This window comes from Thamnophis elegans, chromosome 2 (genome assembly GCF_009769535.1).
Source record: "Thamnophis elegans isolate rThaEle1 chromosome 2, rThaEle1.pri, whole genome shotgun sequence".
Taxonomy (NCBI): Eukaryota; Metazoa; Chordata; class Lepidosauria; order Squamata; family Colubridae; genus Thamnophis; species Thamnophis elegans.
In genome coordinates this window covers 158,812,997-158,831,324 of record NC_045542.1, presented here as the reverse complement: position 1 = coordinate 158,831,324, position 18,328 = coordinate 158,812,997, and the positions used below count along the sequence as shown (strand labels likewise).

General features: G+C 42.4%; 2 pseudogenes; both read right to left on the bottom strand.

The window, feature by feature from the left end:
• Positions 1-18,328, bottom strand: part of LOC116523822 — a 42,711-nt pseudogene that overhangs the window by 20,632 nt on the left and 3,751 nt on the right.
• LOC116523854 overlaps positions 15,763-18,328 on the bottom strand; it is a 44,009-nt pseudogene continuing 41,443 nt past the window's right edge.

The window sequence follows — 18,328 nt, the reverse complement described above, 5'->3', positions numbered from 1 at the left end:
AACAGGTATAGATCAGTCCAATATTGTTGCCAAGAAAACAGCAAGTCTATAACAGAATAAGAGAGTTGGAAGGGACCTTGGAGGTCTTTTACTGCAGTGGTCCCCAACCTTTTTATCGCCGCGGACCAGTCAGCCTTTGATAATTTTACCGTGGCCCGCTGAGCGCGTGCAGGGGTGAGGGGGCATTGTTCTGCAGCGATCATGGCCCCCAGCCATTAATGTCTAAACTGCTGCAAGATATACTTAAATATTGATAAAATGTGAGGGGGTGTACTCACTTCTGTGATATCTATCCATCCATGCCTGTCTCCGTCTCTCTCTGTGTATGTATGTGTGTATGCATGTATGTGTATATATCCTCTATCTATCTATCATCTATCTATCTATTTATCTATTTATCCATCCATCCATCCATCCCTCTCTATCTATCAATCACCTATCCACCATCTATCTATCTATTCTAGCTGGCTGGGCAATTTGGGGAGTTGAAGTCCAAAAGTGTTAAAGTTGCTGAGATTGAGAAATGAGGACGAAACAAAAGGGAAGAGAATGAAACAAGGTCGTAGAGAGAGATTGCAAAATGAAAGGGCAACTTCTCTTTTTATTTCCTTCCACCCCCACCACCCTCACCGTGCCTCTCTGGCAATTGGCTGCCCAGGAGGTGGGGAGGGGAAGATGTTTCACAGACAGCTGCCACCCGCCCATCTCTCTCTCTCTCTCTCTCTCTCCGCCTCCCCATCTGACCTCGGCTGCTCCACGGCGGAGACCCCAGAAGGCAAGCAAAAAAAAAAGGGGGGCTCAGGAGTGGGGGAAGAAAACAAACCCCATCACGTTCCTATCTGTGAAAGCTCCCCGCTCCCTTCCTGGGCAGCCAATTGCCAGAGAGGCAGTGTGTGTACGTGTGTGTGTGGGGGGGGTTGGCAGCCCGCGGCGCGCCTAGTCCGCTGTGGAACGCACTGCCACCCGCCCAGCGCTCGCTCTCTCTCTCTCTCCCCCCCCTCCAATCTCCCGCTTCTGCTTTGGCCGGCCAGCAACTTATCCCCGCTTGCCCGGGGACTGGCCTCTGATTGGCTGGCGGGGAGAAAGCCTCGCCAGGGAAGGAGGCAAGGACTCCGCGGTGATGTCATGGGGACGGCGCCCCCAGGTAGCAGCGAACCGAACGCGCTCGGTCTCCACGGGCTACCAAGGCGGCCGGGCGGGCGGCCGGGGTGGGAGTGGGGTTTGGACCGGAGAGGCGGCTCTCAGGTTCGAGTCCCGGGGTTGATCTCAGGCTGCGCGTGTGGGTGAAGAGGCAGCAGGGATCATGGCCCCCGGCCGCTGCAGCGATCATGGCCCCTGGCCGCTGCACGGCCCGGTGCCAGGTACTCCACGGCCCGGCACCGGTCCGCGGACCGGGGGTTGGGGATCACTGGCCTATACCATTCCAGACAAATGACTGTCCAATCTCCTCTAAAAACCCACCAGGGATGGAGCACTCACAACAGTGGTAGGATTCAAAAAAATTTACTACCAGTTGGCTTGGTGGGTGTGGCTTTGTAGTGATGGCTGGGGAAGGAAACTAAAATCTCCATTCCCTCCCCATTTCATGGGAAGTTTACTGCAAAATTCCCATTTCCTCTCAATCAGCTGGGACTCGGGAGGCAGAGAATAGATGGGGGTGTGGCCATTCAGAGGTAGTATTTACCAGTTCTCCAAACTACTCAAAAGTTCTGCTACCGGGTTTTCTAGAACTGGTCAGAACCTGCTGAATACCATCTCTGACCCACAACTTCTGGAGGAAAGACATTTCCACTGGTTCTCACTGAAAGGAAATTTCTCCTTGATTCTAAATTTGATTTCTTTTTGATCCGTTATCAAATCCCTCTGTTACTTCTTGTCCTGCTTTCAGCCACATTGGACAATGGATCCACCGCCTTTTTTCTGTGTCAGCCCCTCAGATATTGAAAGACTGCTATGATGTAACCCCTGTCCTTCTCTGTGTTAGACTAGACATATCCAGTTCCTGCAATAGTTCGTCGTAGGATTGTTTAGTAGAAATTAAGAAATCAAGCACAATTCATAGCATTATCAGAATTGTATTCACAGATGACATGGTATATATAGTTCGAAAAAGAATTAAAATAATGCTTGTTATATATAATAGAATAGCAGAGTTGGAAGGCACCTTGGAGTTCTTCTAATCCAGTGATGGCAAACCTTTTTCTTATGCCGTGCCAAAACTGTATGTGTGCACCCACACCCATTCAATCCTCCCTACCCACCTGTGCATGCGTGGGGAAACCCCCCCTCCCGTGCATGTGCGCACAACCATTCCCGAGTCTCCGGAGGCTTTCCTGAAGCCCGGGGAGGGCGAAAACGGCCTCCCCCGGCCCTACAGAAGGCTGGAAATCAGCTGGCGGGTGCGTGCATGTATGCCAGAGCTGACAGTTAGTGTGCCAGCAAATATGGCTCCGCATGTCACCTGTGGCACGAGTGCCATAGGTTCGCCATAACGGTTCTACTCCAAACCCCTGCTTAGGCAGGAAAACGTATACCACTTCAGACAAATGGATATCCAATTTCCTCTTTAAAAATTCCAGTGCTGGAGCATTTACAACTTCTGGAGACAAGTTGTTCCACTGATTAATTGTTGTAACTGGCAAGAGACTTCTCTTTTACAAATCCTTTTCTAGATTTAAAAGGAACCATGGATTTAGGATTGCATTTAAAAACATCAGGTGAATTGGAATTGAGATGATTTGTGGACAGTATTTGGGCTGATGATGTACAACAGATAAAGTCAATGTCAGGATTTGTTATAATGTTAGCAAACATGCTAGTTAGTTGGAAATCTAGAAAACAGAATTTAGCTGCAGCACAATTCATAGCATTATCAGAATTGTCTTCAGAGATGACATGGTATGTAGGGTTAGTAAAGGATTTGGATATTGAAGTGAAAGGAAATATGGCAATATTTGAAGATAACACAACATGCATACAAATGGCAACAGGTGGGAGTACAAACCAGAAGGAAGCGTGTTGACATAATTCCATGTCAGAGAAGTAGTGAAAGAAAATGTAATAGGCATAATTTATTGTCCACCAGAAAATAGTTTAGCTGACCTGATGACAGAACCATTAAAACCTCCTACATGAGGCAATCTGCGCTATAATTGGCTGCTGTAGGCGCAAAGGGGGAGTTTCTCATTTTTCCCGCTTTTTTCTTCTGTGTGCTTTGTGTGCTATTTGGATTTACCTCAGGATGTTTCTGTGTTCCTGACTTTTTTGTTTGCTATAAATATGTTAAATATATTTATTTATATATATAAAACTACAAAATTGCCTCAGTATCTCTGATTTCATTTGGGAACTTGCTGCATAATTCCCTGACAGAGGGCTGTCTCTATTACACCCAGAGAAAAAAGCCATTTGCAGTGGATGCCCCTTGCCAGAAGCATCACAGGGAGGGAAATAACTGTTGTGATTTGTAGCTGGTGGATCACCCTGAAGGATTGTGGTGAGAAAAAACATTTCTGCTCTTGAAGGTCTCCTTCCTCTGGGGCCAATGGAGGAGTTTGGGATTATGAGTGCACACAAATGAATCCCTTTGTGAGCCCGAGCTCTTCCCAAGAAGCTTCCATAGGGAGCACAGCCAATTCTTAAGACACCTCACCATGTTTTGGAAATTGCAGGTTTATTTGGAGAAGGCTGAAGCAGAAGTGGCTCCTACAGATTTGGAATTAATAGACTCGATGCGTGATAAACTGGGCTTTCTTAAGAAACTGAGGAATGGACCTACTTTATCTAACTGGAAAACAATTTGGAAAATGGATCGACCAAGAGGTTGTATGATTTTGGGGAATAAGACACAACTGTTGGTTTATTGTTCTGAACTGAAATCTTAAGAAAAAGTTTTATTAATAAGAATCAAACAAAGATATTTCACCCTGGACAAATCAGAGACAGTGATTCTAGTGATTTATGGTAAATAAGAAGCAATTCTAAACTTTATACAAATTAAATGGAATAGTAGATTGTTAACAAAGTGCTTTGATGTTTAACTTTGATTTTGGTTCATCCGTTAATTACATCTTTTTTTGGGGGGGGGAGTTTGTACTGTATATTAATTTTCTGAAGAAAATAAAACTTTTTTTTAAACGTCCCTTTACAAGTATGTTTATGGATCTACCCTGTACCTCTTTCCTATACTGCCTCTAAATCCATGGAATAATAGCATCATGGGGCTGGTTGTACCTTGTTGACCAGAACTGGACACACTATTCTAGATGTGCTGTCTCCAGAACAGTGTAAAGCAACTCTATCACTTTTTCTTATCTTGACTCTATGCCACTGTTTATGCAGCCTAGGATTGCATTGGCTTTTTTGGCAGTAGCAGCACAATATTGGCAGAAGTGGTACCTGTCTATTTCTCATGTGGCCCAATGGTACATGCCCTGCCCTTTTGGAGATTTCCCGGAGGCAGCCGCCATTTCCAGTGCACCCACAATTCCTTAACACAGTTTACAAAGTGTTAAGGTAGCAAAGTAGAACACTTTGTCCCAGTCCCACGTGACAGTGACTCATAAGCAACCACCATTTTGACACAGAAGCAGATATGGCAAAATGGTGGTTGCTTCCACAACTCCACCACATGGCTCAGGCATGAATCCCAGGAACAGTCAAATTAATGGCTGTCTGGTTGTCCAGACAGGACATCTGAATGATTTCTCTCCTGTGTGAGTCATCCAGTGTTTCTCCAGGTGGGAGTCTGACTAAAATATTCCCACAATTAGGATACTCAAAGGGTTTATCTCCTGTATGAGTCCTCTGATGATTCACCAGGTCAGAATTCTGAGTGAAACAATTCCCAAAATTAGGACAATCCAAGGGTTTCTATCCTGTGTGAGTTCTCTGATGTCTTACAAAGTTGGAATTCTGACTGAAACTTTTCCCACAGTCAGAAAATTCAAAGGGCTTCTCTCTTGTGTGAGTTCTCTGATGTTTCAAAAGGGCAAAAACGGTAACTGAAACCTTTCCCATACTCTGGACATTCATAGTTTCTTTTCTGTATGTGTTGCCTGGTGTATCACCAGGTTGGAATTCTGACTAAATCTTTCCCCACAATCAGGACATTAAAAGGGTTTCTCTCCTGTGTGAGTCCTCTGGTGTCTCATCAGGTTGGAATTCCGACTAAATCTTTTCCCACAATCAGGACATTCAAAGGGTTTCTCTCCTGTGTGAGTCCTCTGGTGTATCAACAAGCTGCAGTACTGAGTGAAACTTTTCCCACAATCAGGACATTCAAAGGGTTTCTCTCCCGTGTGAGTGCTTTGGTGTTTTACTAGGTCAGAATTCTGACTAAAACCTTTCCCACATTCAGGACATTCAAAGGGTTTCTCTCCTGTGTGAGTCCTCTGGTGTTTTACTAGGTCAGAATTCTGACTGAAACTTTTCCCACATTCAGGACATTCAAAGGGTTTCTCTCCTGTGTGAGTTCTCTGGTGAATCACCAAATTGGAAGTCTGACTGAAACTTTTCTCACAAACAGGACATTCAAAGGGTTTCTCTCCTGTGTGAGTTCTCTGATGATTCACCAAATGGGAATTCTGACTGAAACCTTTCCCACAATCAGGACATTCAAAGGGTTTCTCTCCAGTATGAGTCCTTTTATGTATCACAAGATTAGATTGGTAACTGAAACGTTTCCCACACTCAACACATGCAAAGGGTTTCTCCCCTGTGTGAGTCCTCTGATGTTTCACAAGGCTGTAATTCTGACTGAAACTTTTCCCACAATCAGAACATTCAAAAGGCTTCTCTCCTGTGTGAGTCCTCTGGTGTTTTACTAGGGCAGAATTCTGACAGAAACTTTTCCCACAATCAGAACATTCAAAGGGTTTCTCTCCTGTGTGAGTTCTCTGATGTTTCAAAAGGGCAAAACGGTAACTGAAACCTTTCCCACACTCTGGACATTCATACAGTTTCTTTTCTGTATGTGTTGCCTGGTGTTTCACCAGGTTGGCATTCTGACTAAATCTTTTCCCACAATCAGGACATTCAAAGGGGTTCTCTCCTGTGTGAGTCCTCTGGTGTATCAGCAAGCTGCAGTACTGATTGAAACTTTTCCCACAATCAGGACATTCAAAGGGTTTCTCTCCTGTGTGAGTTCTCAGGTGTCTCATCAGGTGGGAATTCTGACTAAAACTTTTCCCACAATCAGGACATTCAAAGGGTTTCTCTCTTCTGTGAGTTCTCAGATGTCTCATCAGGTGGGAATTCTGACTAAAACTTTTTCCACAATCAGGACATTCAAAGGGTTTCTCTCCTGTGTGAGTTCTCAGGTGTCTCATCAGGTGGGAATTTCCAATGAAACATTTCCCACAATCAGGACAGTCATACGGCTTCTCACCTGAGTGTGTCCTCTGGTGTACCAGCAAATTGCTGTTTTCGCTAAAGTATTTACTACATTGAGAGCACTTGTAGGGCATCTTTCCTGTGTGGGTCCCTCCATGAATCAGAAAGGAGCAGGTCTGACAAAAGCTTTAGTATAGCTGTTCTCCAGAGTGGATTCTCCCCTGCATAATCACTTGTGATTTGAAGTCTGCTTTCCTCAAAATAGGCACATCTATGGAGCTTTTTCACCACTGACGTTTTTGAGAAAATGAAAAATGTGTGCGTCTCCTTGTTTTGTGGTACTTTGATTTAAGCACTTTTCTTCCCCTAAGAGCAAGGCCTGCATTACTGTCTGCCCTATGTGACTATCCAATTGACCTTTTCCTCCTCACTGACTTCCGGATATTTCCCTTTTTTTCCGAAATGGAAAAATGAGCTCCTTTCACCTTTTTGTGTGATGTATGTTTGAGTGCCGCTTACTCTACTATTTCCAGCTCAAAATCTCTTCTTGATTTCCTTTCCTTTGTCTTTTACCTACTGGGGAAGGAGAATTGTGTGGTTTTTCTGAAGGAAATGGAGAGTATTTCTATTTCTGCCTCAATTTACTTTGCTTTTCAATGTTGCTTCTTATTCTTATAGTAGTCCTGTGTCGTCTTATTGGCATCATCTCTGTCTGTAAGATTCAAATGAAAATGTAGCTTTCATTGTTTGTGAAAGGGATGCAGAAGATGTGAAAAAAGAAGTATACATTACAATGAAAAAGCAAACATGCAAGACTTCCGCTGGTGACGTCGAGACAAGTGTGGGGAAGAAATCAGGGCTCTGACTTCTTATCCCAATCTACACATTTGGAGGATCCCTTCGAGGATACGCTGATCTTGGAGAGAGACGCGGAGGAGTAGGGAAACCCTAGGACTAATGAGGTAGAGGCTGACCGCCCGTTACAACGTGGGGATACCTTTTTAATCCGGCGTGCAAGCATCTGCCTTGTTTCAATGGCGGACTTGAAGTTTTGACAAACTGTCTAAAAGGGAAGGAAGAATTTAATCAACTTGTTGTGTCACCAAAAGGATTAGCGGACTGGCTTGCGAGTGAAACAGCAGTGAGTGTGGGCAGAAAGGGAAGATCGCAGAGGAGAACGGGCAAAGCAGTGAATCTCCAGAAACTGGGTGAGAGAGCCCTATAACCAAGAGGCCACTTGGAGGAGGGAGAGAGACAGATTTTTAAAGGCAAAGACCGGCCCGAAGAACTAATTAGCATAAGTGAGCGATCGATCGGAGGAGAGATAACAAGAAAGAGCACGAACTGACTCTTAAGTCATACAGATTCAAGTAGTGGAAAGAAACTGAGAAAGAAGGAGGACTTGGAGAACTGTGGTGTGCTTGAGAGCAGCGGTTGACAGACAGTACTTAGGAAGAGAAGAGAACAACGAAACGGAAGGGGAAGAGGCTGATGCAACAGCTGTGCTGAAATTATTTAGAACTATTTAGAACAGAAGAACGTGGACAATTCTGCAAAGACTGAAAAGAAAAGTAACTCAACCCAGAACTTAGAGAAAAAGTGGTGAATGAACTGACTGTATTAATAGTTTAGTGAAATAAGTTACAATTATATACAATATTTATATATAATATTTATAATACCTACAAATAAGTACTTAAATCAATATTTATATTCATAAACAAGTAAGTGGAAAGCTTGTGGATATCCATATATATATATGTGTGTGTGTGTGTGTGTGTGTGTGTGTGTGTGTGTGTGTGTGTTTTATAAATACCTGTTAAATTCCAATAATCATACTAAGGATATAATGAAATAATCGCACCTTTAAGATATAGTACTGTTGATATGAATGAGCATTGAGACTTTCTCTCTCTGTCCTTCCCCCTCTCTATTTGTTTTCTGCTTTTTACTATTACCAGTTATTATTGAATAACTTATATATATATATATATTATTTAAGTTGCTTATACTGCTTTAAGACTACTGTTTGTATATTAATATAGATAGAACAAGCTAAGTTAAGGAATCATTTAAAAGGGAAAGATATTGGATGTTAAATTGGGATAACATATATAAGATATTAAAAGAACAAGATAAAATTTTAAAAGAGATGGCGAATATCACAACAACAGCACTGAGACCTGGGAAAAAGACAATTGTAAACCCAGCAACAAATCCAGGACAAAGATATTGATTGCTTCTCCAGCATCCCAAAGTTCAACAGAAGAAATGACTACAATGGAAAAACCAAATTCTGGATTGAATATTGAAAATGTGCAGACAGCACTGCTAACTATCCAAGAAACTATGATTAAGCTTCAAGAGGCAGTAGCTAAAAACCACAATGAAATAGAAACGGATATGAATGAAATGAAAATAGAGATGAGTGAAATGAAAAATGAAGTTAAAAATGACATACAGAAATTAGATGACAAAATGGGAATTATACAACAAACACTGGAAAAAAATGAACAGTCAATAAAAGCGGTAGAAAAAAGAACAGAACAAACAAAGAAGAAACTAGACTTAGTTGAACAGCAGATGAAAACATCAAGCAAAAACTTAGAAGAATCTCTCATCCACCTCGAAATCGACCGTGCAGCATTTTACCTTCGCTTCCAGAATGTAACAGAGACAAAAGAGGAAGACCTACCAATGATAATGTCGGGATTAATAGCAGAGATGTTAACAAGAGACAGACATGAGATTCTAAATGAGTTGGACGATATATACAAGGTAAGCACCAATTATGCCAGAAAACACCAATTGCCCAGAGAAGTACACATCAGATTCGCGAGGAAAAAAGTAAGAGATACAATTTATAAAATAACAAGAGATAAGCCAATGATGTACAAAGGGAAAGAGATACAAACCCTGAAACAAATCCCGCGAAGAGTGAGGGAGCAAAGGAGAGAATATCAATTCCTGGCGACACAACTGATTAAACAAAATATACTATTTAGGTGATTGGTACCTGAAGAAATGTTGGTAACCTGGCAGGAGAAAAGGATTAAAGTTGACAATCTGGAGAAAGCACAGGATTTATATGAGCAACTAGTAGGCCCGGAAGAGGAACAGAGTAGCAAAGAGGAGATGGAATATAGAAGCCAGGAAACAGAGAATAAGGGAAGAACAGGGAGAGGGTAGTAGGGAGGAAGAAGAACAACAGAGAGAGAAGGAAGTGAGACCAAAAACAAGGAGCCAAAAAAGAAACTAGAGTTAATAAAAAACAAAGACAGGTAGAGAATTAGGAGGATAGAAGAAGAAATTCAATTATTGTCAGTAAATATTAATGGTTTAAATTCGCCAACAAAAAGAAAGCATATCTGGGCAAAATTAACAAAACAAAAGACAGATATAATATGCTTACAGGAAACACACATTAAAAAACAAGATATAAAAATACCTGGAATGTCCTAAATTAGGAAAATTATATGCAGCATCAGCAGAAGAAAAGAGAAAAGGGATAGTGATATATGTTAAAGATGGGATAAAGACAAATTTAATTTATGCAGACCCAAAGGGAAGAATATTAATGAGAGATATGGATAAATGAAAAATCAATACTACTGGTACAATATACATCCCAAATGAAAATCAAAAGGACTTTTATAAAAAAATTACAGGAAAAAATTAGAGAAATTGGAGTGAGGAATATCTGCATAAATTTAACATCTTCTCACCAGCAAAACCTGCAGCCACCGGTTTAACAGCACCAGTGGACTCAGAATTTGGGGAGGGAGGGAACATGGAGCAGCAGCTGACATGCTTCAGCCTAATAGCCTCTCTGCTTCCACATCATGGAAGAAACCAAACAGCCGGACTTGCTCCCAGCCTCTCCTCCGACCTGACCTGAACTCACCTTCTAGATGCTGTTTCGACCCTGAGAAGAGCACAAAAGCCACTTACCACGCAACTTTCCTCCTATGAGTGATCCGGAAGTAGTTCCTCTCCTCCCATCCTTTCTAGCAAGGCTGTACTCGATGGTTTTAACTCCTTGAAGATGAACTACATATCCCTATTAAGAGCTTTTTATTAACTGATGTGTGACCATCATCTCCCGATTGGAGGTTTTTAGAGGATGATCACACTTGCTTTGTCTTTGCTGAGGCGTTTTGCAAGATGTTTTCACTGATTAAATGTTATCAAGTTGTTTTCAACTCCTAGGAACAAGCCCCTAGCCCAAACCCCTTCTTAGGCAGGAAAACCTATACCACTTCAGACAAATGGATATCCAATTTCTTCTTAACAAAATTCCAGTGTTGGAGCATTTACAACTTCTGGAGACAAGTTGTTCCACTGATTAATTGTTGTAACTGGCAAGAGACTTCTCTTTTACAAATCCTTTTCTAGATTTAAAAGGAACCATGGATTTAGGATTGCATTTGCAAACATCAGGTGAATTGGAATTGAGATGCTTTGTAGACAGTATTTGGGCTGATGATGTACAACAGATAAAGTCAATGTCAGGATTTGTTATAATGTTAGCAAACACGCTAGTTAGTTGGAAATCTAGAAAACAGAATTTAGCTGCAGCACAATTCATAGCATTATCAGAATTGTCTTCAGAGATGACATGGTATGTAGGGTTAGTAAAGGATTTGGATATTGAAGTGAAAGGAAATATGGCAATATTTGAAGATAACACAACATGCATACAAATGGCAACAGGTGGGAGTACAAACCAGAAGGAAGCGTGTTGACATAATTCCACGTCAGAGAAGCAGTGAAAGTAAATGTAATAGGCATAATCAGAAAATAGTTTAACTGACCTGATGACAGAACCATTAAAACCTCCTACATGAGGCAATCTGCGCTATAATTGGTTACTGTAGGCGCAAAGGGTGAGTTTCTCATTTCCCCCGCTTTTTTCTTCTTCTGTGTGCTCTGTATGCTATTTGGATTTACCTCAGGATGTTTCTGTGTTCCTGAGTTTTTTGTTTGCTATAAGTATGTTAAATATATTTATTTATATATAAAACTGCAAAATTGCCTCAGTATCTCTGATTTCATTTGGGAACTTGCTGCATAATTCCCTGACAGAGGGCTGTCTCTATTACACCCAGAGAAAAAAGCCATTTGCAGTGGATGCCACTTGCCAGAAGCATCACAGGGAGGGAAATAACTGTTGTGATTTGTAGCTGGTGGATCACCCTGAAGGATGTGAAGCATTGTGGTGAGAAAAAACATTTCTGCTTTTGAAGGTCCCTTCCTCTGGGGCCGATGGAGGACTTTGGGATTATGAGTGCACACAAATGAATCCCTTTGTGAGCCTGAGCTCTTCCCAAGAAGTTCCGAAGGGCAACACAGCCACTTCTTAAAAGCCCTGTCACAGTGGTTTGGAGGTTGCAGGTTTGTTTGGAGACGGCTGAAAGAAATGTGGATTCTACAGATTTGGAATTAATAGACTCGATGCTTGATAAACTGGGCTTTCTTAAGAAACTGAGGAATGGACCTACGATATCTAACTGGAAAACAATTTGGAAAATGGATCGACCATGAGGTGGTATGATTTTGGGGAATAAGACACAACTGTTGGCTTATTGTTCTGAACTGAATTCTTAAGAAAAGTTTTATTAATAAGAATCAAACAAGTATATTTCACCCTGGACAAATTAGAGACAGTGATTCTGATGATTTATGGTAAATAAGAAGCGATTCTAAACTTTATACAAATTAAATGGAATAGTAGATTGTTAACAAAGTGCTTTAATGTTTAACTTTGATTTTGGTTCATCCGTTAATTACATTGCCTTTACATATTGTATATAGATGAACGTCAAATTGGTTGTAAATAAGAGTAAAGGTTTATAAATTTTGGGCCTGCTTTCCCAAGGGGAAGAAACTAATATTGCTCCAATATATTTATGAGTATTCAAGTGGACGGGTGATATAAGTAAATCAGTTTGTCTTTTTTAATGCATTTTTTTTTCTTTTTAAGTTTTATCTATCCTTGGTTTCCTTCTGAAAAAAAAATCTTAGATTTTTTGGAGTTTGTACTGCATATTAATTTTCTGAAGAAAATAAAACTTTTTTTTAAAGGTTCCTTTACCACAAGTACGTTTATGGATCTACCCTGTACCTCTTTTCTATACTGCCTCTAAATCCATGGAATAATAGCATCATGGGGCTGGTTGTACTTTGTTGACCAGAACTGGACAATAGCAGTAGACTTATATACCGCTTCATAGGCCTTTCAGGCCTCTCTAAGCGGTTTACAGAGAGTCAGCATATTGCCCCCAACAATCTGGGTCCTCATTTTACCCACCTCGGAAGGATGGAAGGCTGAGTCAACCCTGAGCCGGTGAGATTTGAACCGCTGACCTGCTGATCTAGCAGTAGCCTGCAGTGCTGCATTTAACCACTGCGCCACCTTGGCTCACCTTGGACACACTATTCTAGATGTGCTGTCTCCAGAACAGTGTAAAGCAACTCTATCACTTCTTCTTATCTTGACTCTATGCCACTGTTTATGCAGCCTAGGACTGCATTGGCTTTTTTGGCAGTAGCAGCACAATATTGGCAGAAGTGGTATCTGTCTATTTCTCATGTGGCCCAAGGGTACATGCCCTACCCTTTTGGAGATCTCCTGGAGTGCACTCACAATTCCTTGACACAGTTTACAAAGTTTTAAGGTAGCAAAGCAGAACACTTTGTCCCAGTCCCACGTGACAGTGACTCATAAGCAGCCACCATTTTGACACAGAGGCAGACATGGCAAAATGGTGGCTGCTTCCACAACTCCACCGCATGGCTCAGGCATGAATCCCAGGAACAGTCAAATTAACGGCTGCTTCTACGACACATGCAGCGCACAAATGTGTCTTTTACCCTTTCACCAGCATGAGGTACAGTGCAGTGGTGAAATCTAATTCTTTTTACCACAGGTTCTGTGGGCATGGCTTGGTGGGCGTGGCTTGGTGGGGGCGTCATGTAACTTGGTGGGCATGGCCATTTTTTTTTTACTTTTAAAGCATTTTTAACTAATAAAAATGCTTTAAAAAGTTAAAAAAAAAGATTCCGATGATCAGCACCTGACTAGCCTAACCCCCTTCACCAAGCCAGACCCATGGCCTCCTAGCCCCGAAGATTGCCCGCCTTTTCACCTGGGCCAGCCTGTCCAGGAGATGACGGGGGATAGATAGAAACAAAGTGCTCGGCTCCCCCTTCACACTCACCCCATGCTTCCTCCTCCTGCTGCCGCTGAGTGCCCTTGGCCAACAGCTTCTGAGGAGCCTCTAATATTCAGAGGGTGGCAGCTATGCAGGACCTCTGGTGCTCACACAATGAGCCAAGGTGGCGCAGTGGTTAGGGTGCAGTACTGCAGGCCACTTCAGCTGACTGTTATCTGCAGTTCAGCGGTTCTAATTTCACCGGCTCAAGGTTGACTCAGCCTTCCATCCTTCCGAGGTGGGTGAAATGAGGACCCAGACTGTGGGGGCGATATGCTGACTCTGTAAACCGCTTAGAGGGCTGAAAGCCCTATGAAGCGGTATATAAGTCTAACTGCTATTATTATTGCTACATTGGCCCAGCGCAGACCACCCATTTCGCCTGTGAGGTGCCGTGCTCAGTGCTCAGGACCCTTCCCAACCTGAAGCGCAGAAGGTGGAGCTGCTTTTTCCTGGGCTCTTCTTGCAGCTCCCCCACTCCCCTCCGCAGCCAGTGTTGCTCGTCCAGAGAAGGCACAGAGTTGGTGCAGGAAAGCGCCCCAGTTCCAAAGGAGAAACCTCCCCAGCCTCGAGGTCTTCCCCCGTTTTTCTTGAGGGGTGGTGGTGGCTTCCTTCCTGTTAGCAGGGGTTGGCGGAAAGCATTCCCCATTCAGCATTCCGCTCGAGAGAAAATAAGCGTGTGCTGCTAGATCCCTTCCCTGTGCCCAATATGCTTCCCTGCCTTCGCAAACTGATCAGGGGGACACCGGGAAGGCTGTATGGAAGGCAGGAAAGCATGACAGGGCTGCGAGGAAGGGAATAGGCTGGTAGCTCCCTTCCCGCAGCTGACATGCTTGCTTGCCTTTGCACACTGGCCATGGGGACGCTGGGAAGGCTGCATGGATAGCAGGCAAGCATGGCAGGGCTGTGGGCCACAGAGAATACAATACAATAGCAGAGTTGGAAGGGACCTTGGAGGTCTTCTAGTACAACCCCCTGCCTAGGCAGGAAACCCTACACTGTTTCAGACAGATGGTTATCCAACATCTTCTTAAAGACTTCCAGTGTTGGGGTATTCACAACTTCTGGAGGCAAACTGTTCCACTGATTAATTGTTCTAACTGTCAGGAAATTTCTCCTCAGTTCTAAGTTGCTCCTCTCCTTGATTAGTTACCACCCATTGCTTTTTGTTCTACCCTCAGGTGCCTTGGAGAATAGTTTGACTCCCTCTTCTTTGTGGCAACCCCTGAGATATTGAAACACTGCTATCATGTCTTCCCTAGTCCTTCTTTCTATTAAACTAGACATACCCAGTTCCAGCAACTGTTCTTCATGTTTTAGCTTCCAGTCCCCTAATCTTTGTTGCTCTTCTCTGCACTCTTTCTAGAGTCTCCATATCCTTTCTACATCGTGGTGACCAAAATTGAATGCAATATTACAAGTGTGGCCTTACCAAGGCATTATAAAGTGGTATTAACACTTCATGTGATCTTGATTCTATCCCTCTGTTTATGCAGCCTAGAATTGGGTTGGCTTTTTGGGCAGCTGCTGCACACTGCTGGCTCATATTTAAATGGTGGTCCACTAGGACTCCAAGATCCCTTTCACAGTTACTACTGTTGAGCAAGGTACCACCTATACTGTACCTGTGCATTTCATTTTTGTTGCCTAAATGTAGAACCTTACTCTTTTCACCATTGAATTTCATTTTATTAGATAGGGACCAATGTTCAAGTTTGTCAAGATCCTTCTGTGTCTTTAGACTATCTTCTGGAGTCTTGGCTATTCCTGCAAGCTTGGTGTCATCTGCAAATTTGATGAGTTCCCCATTTATTTCCTCATCCAAGTCATTGATGAAGATGTTGAAGATTACTGGGCTTAAAACAGAGCTTTGGGGTAGTCCACTGCACACTTCCCTCCATGTAGATGCAGTTCCATTGAGGACTACATGTTGAGTGTGGTTGGTCAACCAGTTACGAATCCATCTGGTGGTGATGCTGTCTAACCCACATTCTTCTACTTTATCTAGTAGTAGGTTATGGTCTACCTTATCAAATGCCTTACTGAAGTCCAAGTAAACTATATCAACAGCATTCCTCTGGTCCACTAATTTTGTCACATTATCAAAGAATGCAATAAGATTAGTCTGGCATGATCTGTTTTGGACAAACCTATGTTGGCTTTTGGCTATTACTTTGTTTGCTTCTAGGTGTTCGCTAAGTCGTTGTTGATTATCTTTTCCAGAATCTTTCCTGGTATTGAGGTAAATGAAATATCCAGAAACTGCTGCTGATAACCAGAAACAGGTGATTAATCTATTTCCATATTCCTTTTCTCTGCACCTACAAGTCTAATCCTGAGACATGTTTGAGTAAAAACAATGACTCCAGAATTCATAGAGTCAATTTCTCACATTTCTAATGAGGGATGAGAAATGAAATTCAATTGTTCTCTAAACTCATCAACGTTTCATTCATATGGATTTCCTTTTAGGAAATAACAGATGATTTATACCTGAAGGTTGTCCAGACAGGACATTTGAATGATTTCTCTCCTGTGTGAGTCATCCAGTGTTTCTCCAGGTGGCAATTCTGACTAAAATATTCCCACAATTAAGATACTCAAAGAGTTTCTCTCCTGTATGAGTCCTCTGATGATTCACTAGGTCAGAATTCTGAGTGAAACAATTCCCAAAATCAGGACATTCCAAGGTTTTCTATCCTGTGTGAGTTCTCTGATGTCTTACAAAGTTGGAATTCTGACTGAAACTTTTCCCACAATCAACACATGAAAAGGGTTTCTCTCCTGTATGAGTTTTCTGGTGTCTTACAAGGTTGGAATTGTGACTGAAACGTTTCCCACACTCAACACATGCAAAGGGTTTCTCCCCTGTGTGAGTCCTCTGATGTTTCACCAGGCTGTAATTCTGACTGAAACTTTTCCCACAATCAGAACATTCAAAGGGCTTCTCTCCTGTATGAGTTCTCTGATGTTTCAAAAGGGCAAAACGGTAACTGAAACCTTTCCCACACTCTGGACATTCATACAGTTTCTCTTCTGTATGTGTTGCCTGGTGTATCACCAGGTTGGAATTCTGACTAAATCTTTTCCCACAATCAGGACATTCAAAGGGTTTCTCTCCTGTGTGAGTCCTCTGGTGTATCAGCAAGCTGCAGTATCGATTGAAACTTTTCCCACAATCAGGACATTCAAAGGGTTTCTCTCCTGTGTGTGTGCGCTGATGGATCACCAAGTCAGAATTCTGACTAAAACCTTTCCCACATTCAGGACATTCAAAGGGTTTCTCTCCTGTATGAGTCCTCTGGTGTTTTACTAGGTCAGAATTCTGTCTGAAACTTTTCCCACAAAGAGGACATTCAAAGGGTTTCTCTCCTGTGTGAGTCCTCTGGTGAATCACCAAATGGGAATTCTGACTGAAACTTTTCTCACAAACAGGACATTCAAAGGGTTTCTCTCCTGTGTGAGTTCTCTGATGATTCACCAGGCAGGAATTCTGACTGAAACCTTTCCCACAATCAGGACATTCAAAGGGTTTCTCTCCTGTGTGAGTTCTCAGGTGTCTCATCAGGTGGGAATTATGGCTGAAACCTTTCCCACAATCAGGACATTCAAAAGGTTTCTCTCCTGTGTGAGTTCTCTGGTGTCTAATCAGGTTGGAGTTATGACTGAAACTTTTCCCACAATCAGGACATTCAAAGGGTTTCTCTCCGGTGTGAGTTCTCAGGTGTCTCACGAGGTGGGAATTTCCAATGAAACATTTCCCACAATCAGGACAGTTATACGGCTTCTCACCTGTGTGGGTCCTCTGGTGTACCAGCAAATTGCTGTTTTCGCTAAAGCATTTACCACATTGGGAGCACTTGTAGGGCATCTCTCCTGTGTGGGTCCCTCCATGAACCAGAAAGGAGCAGGTCTGACCAAAGCTTTAGTATAGCTGTTCTCCAGAGTGGATTCTCCCCTGCATAATCACTTGTGATTTGAAGTCTGCTTTCTTCAAAATAGGCACATCTATGGAGCTTTTTCGCCACTGATATTTTTGAGAAGATGAAAAATGTGTGCGTGTTCTTGTTTTGTGGTACTTTGATTTAAGCACTTTTCTTCCCCTAAGGGCAAGGCCTGCATTACTGTCTGCCTGTTGTGACTATCCAATTGACCTTTTCCTCCTCACTGACTTCCAGATATTTCCCTTTTTTTCCAAAATGGAAAAATGAGCTCTTTTCACCTTTTTGTGTGATGTATGTTTGAGTGCTGCTTACTCTACTATTTCCAGCTCAAAATCTCTTCTTGATTTCCTTTCCTTTGTCTTTCACCTACTGGGGAAGGAGAAGAATTTTGTGGTTTTTCTGAAGGAAATGGAGAGTATTTCTATTTCTGCCTCAATTTGCTTTGCTTTTCAATGTTGCTTCTTATTCTCAGTAGTCCAGTGTCGTCTTCTTGACATCATCTCTGTCTGTAAGATTCAAATGAAAATGTAGCTTTTATTGTTTGTGAAAGGGATGCAGAAGATGTGAAAAAAGAAGTATACATTACAATGAAAAAGCAAACATGCCACAATACTAGAATAATCTCTTATGTTAATCGTGGCTCATTTGACAACTGGGATCCAAGTTCCATTATGCATTCAATCATGAAATTCACTTATTGACTTGGGTCAGTCACAAATTCTTAACTCTGCAAAGGGTTATCATCAAATACAGTTTTGAAAACAGCAAAGTACACCCACTTTCTTCCATAGTTATGAAGAGGCCAAATAGACACTCAGTGTTGCTAATCAAGTTCTC